This window comes from Rutilus rutilus, assembly GCF_951802725.1.
Source record: "Rutilus rutilus genome assembly, chromosome: 12".
NCBI classification, from domain to species: Eukaryota; Metazoa; Chordata; class Actinopteri; order Cypriniformes; family Leuciscidae; genus Rutilus; species Rutilus rutilus.
In genome coordinates this window covers 12,428,428-12,435,339 of record NC_140217.1, presented here as the reverse complement: position 1 = coordinate 12,435,339, position 6,912 = coordinate 12,428,428, and positions in this window count along the sequence as shown.

Sequence of the window (6,912 nt, the reverse complement as noted above, 5' to 3'; positions counted from 1 at the left end):
TGTTAGATGGTTCTCAACTGGTTTGGCATAAATTGTAAGAATATGACTAATACTGATGAATAAACACTAGGCCTATAATGTAAGGCTATTAACCCCAAAATAGTTTTTGTTAATAAAATAAACATGGTAAGTTGGTATGAGCCACCAGTCATTTAAAAATGTACAAAATAACACAAAGTGAAAATAAAGTGGCATTTTGTGATTATGGAAAAACATCAGTTAATATGGTGAATACACAATACCAACATGATGAAACATGGAAACTGCTCCAGATGATTAGAACACCTGCATGCAAATCCTTCCTAGCTAACACACGACGTATCTGATTTATTGGTAGCCACTTTACTTTTATTTCACGACTTACTAATTGACAATGTAACTACGACTTTGCATGCTCGTAGTTTCTTTCGCGCTTTATATTGAAGTGATATACAGCGCGTGCCGCCGCATTTGCGCGTGCAATGGAAGAGTGCCCATTACGAGCACAGTATAAAGTCTGACAGGACAGGAAAGTTCGTTTTTCTTAGGTGAGAGTCTTTTTATTTTGTAACAAGCTACGAAAATAACGTTGGAATAATGACACTGACATATAGCCTGACAACATCTCATTCTCATCTGACCATCAGGCACTCTTTGCTTGGACTGCATCTGACACAGAAGCTTTCACAAACCTGTTTCAAAATAAGTCTAGCATCAGAAAAAACATGTAGAAATATGTTGTTTTTTGTTTGTTTATATTTATGTTTTTTGTTGCTGATGTTGTTTCTTTGACTGCACACTCCGCGATCCACTCAAAACAGTCTAGCGATCGACCCACTTTTGGGTCTCGACCCACCAGTTGAGAAACACTGTGTTAGGCTGATCCTATGAAGACTATAGCCCGACTGATCAATAATAGCGTACTTCAATGTTATGACGAAATAGCCTATTTGTATGACATGTTATAGAATGTATTTGTTGTGGTAGGCTACATACATCCATACATGCATATATAACACAAGTGAATAGAAAGAACATTTAAATAAGTAATATTAACGGGAGAAATTAGTATAAGTTATAATATTATAAGTTATTTAATTATATAAAGAAAAAGTAATATACATCTAAGCCGAGAAGACTTAGATGTGTGCATTATGTACAGTACATAAAACATATAAATAAAAATATGTATTTACGTATTGAATTATTAATTCTAAAAACAGGTAGTGATTGGTGTGCTAGCTATTAAAGGTGGCGATAGCCTGGGGAAAGAAGATGCCTAGATGCTGTAGTGAACAGAGATCTGTAAAATCTGCCTTATAGGGCAGAAGTGCAAAAAGGCTGTGGCCTGGGTAAGAGGGGTCTGTGATGATGTTACCTGCCTGATTCTTCACTCTGGAGATGTACAAGTCCTGACAATTTGACAATGTGAGTGTCCCACTTCAGGTCCTGAGAGATGGTAGAGCCCAGGAACCTGGATGACTGCTGCCACAGTGCTGTCCATGATGGTGTGCGGAGGGAGTGCTGTTTCTCCTGAAGTCCACAATCATCTCCACTGTTTTGAGTGTGTTCAGCTCCAGGTTGTTATGACTGCACCAGACAGCCAGTTGTCCAACTTCCTGTCTGTATGCAGACTCGTCACAGTTGTGGATGAGGCAGTGGGGAGAGAACACACCCCTGAGGAGCACCTGTGCTGATGGTGCAGGTGTTGGATGTGAATTTTCCCAGCCTCACTATCTGCTGCCTGTCTGTCAGAAAGTTGATGATCCACTGACGTGGTGGGTACAGAGAGCTGGGCTCTACAAACAGGATACTTGCATAAGTCCATGGTTTGTCCAAATGTTGCAGAATGTAGTGCAGTCCCATGTGAACAGCATCATCCACAAACCTGTTTGCCAGATAAGCAAACTAAACAGGGTCTAGCAAGGAGCCAGTAATGTCTTTCAGGGGGCCAACACTAGTCTCTCAAATGACTTCGTGACCACAGGCTTGTGAATTTTGGTTTCTCAGGTACAGAGATGACTGTGAAGCGTTTGAAGCAGGAGGGGACTTCGCACAGCTCTAGTTATCTGTTGAAGATAAATGTGAAGTTGGATGACAGTTGGTCAGCACAGGCTTTTAGACAGGCTGGTGAGTCACTATTGGCTTTCCTTATCTTCTGTTTCCTGAAGACCTGCAAACATCCTCCTCACAGATCTTAAAGGGGTGGTTCGGGATTTTTGACATCGGACCTCATTTTTAAGTCAGCCTGGTTGTTATTCATCAGTGGAGACATTTTAAAAAAAAAATTATCCAGTCCTTATATTTGGATAGTTAGCCGATGCTAGGCTAGCGCGAGTCAATGGTATATGTTAGCCAGCCATTAAAAACCGTTTTACCCACTCCACAGTGCACCAAACGCAAATCAATTATAACACTAGACTATCGATGCAAATGTCCGTTGAGAGAATAATGTTAGAAATCAAACTTACCTTTCATCTCAATGATCCCAAAGGAACTAGTTTCTCAGCAGCTGCAGAATTTTACTTTGCTCCGGTAAGTAATGCGGCAAAAAGTAAACACAGAACAGAAGCTCACTCGGTTGCCTAGGTAATCAATATCACTCCGCTGCTGCTGTAGACAAGGCTTATGATTACAGGGAACAAATTATAACTAATGCAATGTGATGAAAGGTAAGTTTGATTTCTAACATTATTCTCTCAACGGACATATACATTGATAGTCTAGTGTTATAATTGATTTGCGTTTGGTGCACTGTGGAGTGGGTAAAACGGTTTTTAATGGCTGGCTAACATATACCATTGACTTGCGCTAGCCTAGCATCGGCTAACTATCCAAATATAAGGACTGGATAATTTTTACAAAAAAATGTCTCCACTGATGAATAACAACCAGGCTGACTTAAAAATGAGGTCCGATGTCAAAAATCCCGAACCACCCCTTTAAGTGCAGGCTGAGATTCAATAGGGGAGGGCGGGGGTAGGGGGTGTTAATGGTTGTATGGAAAGATGGTCAGAGTGGGTGTAGGGTGTGAGACTGGGCTTTTCAAACCTGCAGTAAAACACTTTCAGGTCTTCGGCCAGTTGTTGATTCGCCACAGTGCTGGGGTATGGTGTCTTGTAGCTGGTGATTGCTTTCAGGCCTTTCCACACAGATGCAGGGTTGTTGGATGTTCAGTCTTCCACTGAAGGCGAGGAGGATTCGGAGGATCCTGGATCTGGGTGGATTGGGAGAAACGGCGAAGTGTGGTTTTCCACCAACGCGGAGACAACTCCCTTTCTTCAGCCTGCCAGAGGCGTGACTCCAGGGCAGACGCGCTATGCCATCACAAGGCATAGTCATACATGTTTGTATGACTGTACAAACATGTATGTGTTGACGCAAGTCATGCTGACAATGAGGTCAATCATCTCCTCCGTAAAAAACAGATTGAACACGGAATCCATGTTCTGGACCCTTGCGAAGGCATAGCGCGTCGGCCCTGGAGTCACGCCTCTGGCAGGCTGAAGAAAGGGAGTTGGTGGAAAACCACACTTCGCCGTTTCTCCCAATCCACCCAGATCCAGGATCCTCCGAATCCTCCTAGCCTTCAGTGGAAGCTAGAGAGGATGATGAGGGTGCCACATCCAAATCAGGATCTGACTCTCCTGAGTCTGTGGTGTCAGAGGGAGAAGACGATACATCCTGCAGCTCGCTGGAAGGGTCAGGCTGCATAATCATCTCTAAAACTTCACTACAAGTCAAGCCCTTTCTCATGTTGCTTGCTGCTCTTCTCACCATCAAATGACCAGCAGGCTTGCATGCACGCGTTTAAATCCACTTGCTTTGTTTTTGTTTAGTCTGCATTTCTCACCATCAAAAGGCAGCAGATGCATAAATACACTTACTTTGTTTTTGTTTACTCCATGTCGTTCTGAGAGCTGAGGTGCATATTTTGATTTTCTCAGACGCACCAAGGTGAGTTCACACACACACACACACACACACACACACACACACACACACACACACACAAACACACACTTTATTATGCTATTATACTCCATATAACTCCATGTAAAAGCCAGAAACTAAGCTTTTTTTTTGCACAGGCCTATCTAAAGGGTTAATGGTGCCACCTGGTTATCAACAGTAAAAATTACAAATTTTACCTCTTCCCAACAGGGAAAACCACCAACAATCAAAAATGCATGATTATATGGTTTCATGACTTTGCAATCAAAAAATGTGGTTATAATGGAAGTCAATGGGGCAAAAACAGCCACGAACAGTAAATGAGGGAGAAAAAGTTAAAATCTGATGCTGCACAAAAACTAACAATGCATCAAAACCAATGTTGTTTCTAATCTTTGACATGTCCAAGACTGTGATAAAAGGTAAAAAAAAAAATCCAGTCCACAATCACATTTTATATTGAAAATGAGTCATTTTGTGTGTTTTTTCCCAAATCAGTGACATCATTTACGAATTTGGCAATTAAAGAGTTAAAATCCTGAATTTTTTTTAAACATTTAGTATTTTTGAGCAGGACTGAGGTTGATTAATAGATTTATGCAAAAAAAAATTGAAAAAAATATTTATCTGATACATTTTTACAGCAGTTTAAAATAGTGGCTGTTTTCAGCCACGAACATAACGAAAGGGTAGTAAATTTGCCCACAGTGTACTGTTGAGTTTTTGAAAAATTTCAAAGCATTTTCCCAAAATATGTGTCAAAATAAGATTTGTCACCAAAAATCATTCCATTTGCTGAAACACAGAAAAAGTTATGGCCAAATTTAGACTCAAAAATACCCCATAGTGGATGAAAACATCCCCAACAGCACATAAGGGTTAAAACAGAGGAGCAATGGTCCAGTATGTTACGGTCCCTGGTGGGGCATGTGATGTGCTGTCTGTTTTAAGTCAGTTTGCAGGTGAGATTATCTTTATTAAAATCACAGAGAATGATAATGAAAGTGTCTGGGTATTGTTGCTCTGTGGTGCAGTGCTGCACTCACACACGCTAGCGGAGGAATGTAAACAGAATAAATGAGAAAACTCCTATAGTGAATAAATAGGCTTACAGTTAATGAAGAGAGCTTCCAAGTTAGGGCAGCACATCTTCTTTAACACTGTCACATCTGTATAGCAGAATTTGTTGATGTAAAAACATAATCCACCACCTCTCATTTTTCCCAGACAACTCGGCAACACAAACTGCTCTGAACAGCTGGAAGCCCGTTAGATGTACTGCACTGTCCGAAATGGCTTCATTCAACCAGGTTTCCTTGAAGCAAAGAGTAGCAGAGTTTGAGAATTCCTTGTTTGTGTAGGTGAGAAGTCATTTTTCATTTGTTCTGTTTGTGAGGGAGCGGAGATTCGCCAGATGAATTCTCGGCAGTGGGGTCCTAAATCCGCATTGTTTCACCAGCTCACCAGCTCGCTTCCCTAATTTGCGTCCCTTGGTGCACTTGTACAGGATCACTGCTCCTCCGACTAGAATGTCCAGTAAAAAGTCTGAATGCTCAAAAGTTGGCCAAAGGTTTTTTGGTGTGCTATGTCTAATGTCTAGGAGTTTGTCCCTTATAAAACTAATTGGAATTGCATCGGATTGCCCCTGGAAATAATCAGATGCAATCAGCATATTACTCCATGATGAATTTATCCTCTTTAAGTGCTTTCACTGAGAGAACCAGCTTGATTAAATCCAGGTCTAGACATGCTTTTAGGTTTTGCAAGTTGTCTGAACTTACACCATGTATCCGGCAAGTTAGATGATTCCCAATTCATGTTCAGTGATGGTATTCCTGCAAAAGCCATTTTCTCCTGACACCATGTGTTGTACCCAAGTGCACTCTTTACTCAGAAGCGTGCAGAATGATTAGTGGTGACAAGTGGATTGTTTTAAGGGACAAGTGAAAGAGAATTTTACATGCCCGATCAGACAAGTAGCGTCAAAAACAACAAAATAACTAGGGAATCATAAACGCGAGAATGATTCTGATTCTGATTTTATTACATTTAGTGTAAGTGGCGATTGATAGTGTATAATAATATATAATGTATAATGTACTGATGGTAACAAGGTTGCGCTGTTGAGGCTCGCGCAGCCTTTCGAGGAGAAATCTAAACAAATGTTTGCTGCACACACAAAGAACGTCTCAGGTTACGACTGTAACCATAGTTCCCTGAGAAAGGGAACGAGACGATGCATCGATAACGCTTTGGGAACGCCCCCAGCGTGATGCATCTGAAGCATCTATGTCAACTAGTCCAATGGAATGAATGAAATGAGCGCCACGGGCGGGTGACGTCATGACCAGGAAGCTATAAAAAGCGCATCCGGTGAAACCGGCTTTAGCTTCGAAATTTGCCGAAGCAAGTCGATCACAGGGATGCAGGAAGTATGGCAGGGCAACGCATCGTCTCATTCCCTTTCTCAGGGAACTATGGTTACAGTCGTAACCTGAGACGTTCCCTTTCGACGGAACTTGCGATGCGTCGATAACGCTTTCGGAACGAGAATACCTAAACCGCCAGAATTCCAAATGCCTGAGTGTAAGCCTGTTGTCAAATACCCACATTAAGCACTAAGCACCTGAGACCCCGGGGCAGCATCCAGGTCCAGGCTATAAAATCTGACAAATGTGAGCGGAGAGGACCAACCCGCCACATCACAAACGTCTTGGAGGGACACTCCAGATATTAAGGCTTTAGAGGCCGCCATACTGCTAGTGGAATGAGCTCTGACCGCCAAAGGACAGGGCTGGCTAGAGGACTCATAAGCAAGAGAAATAGCCTCGACTATCCACTTACTAACTGTTTGCTTAGAAGCAGGACAACCTCTCTTGGTTGATCCAAAACAGACAAACAATTGGTCGGACTTCCTCCATTTTTATTTATTTAACCTTTGTTTAACCAGGTCAAATCAGTTGAGAACAAGTTCTCATT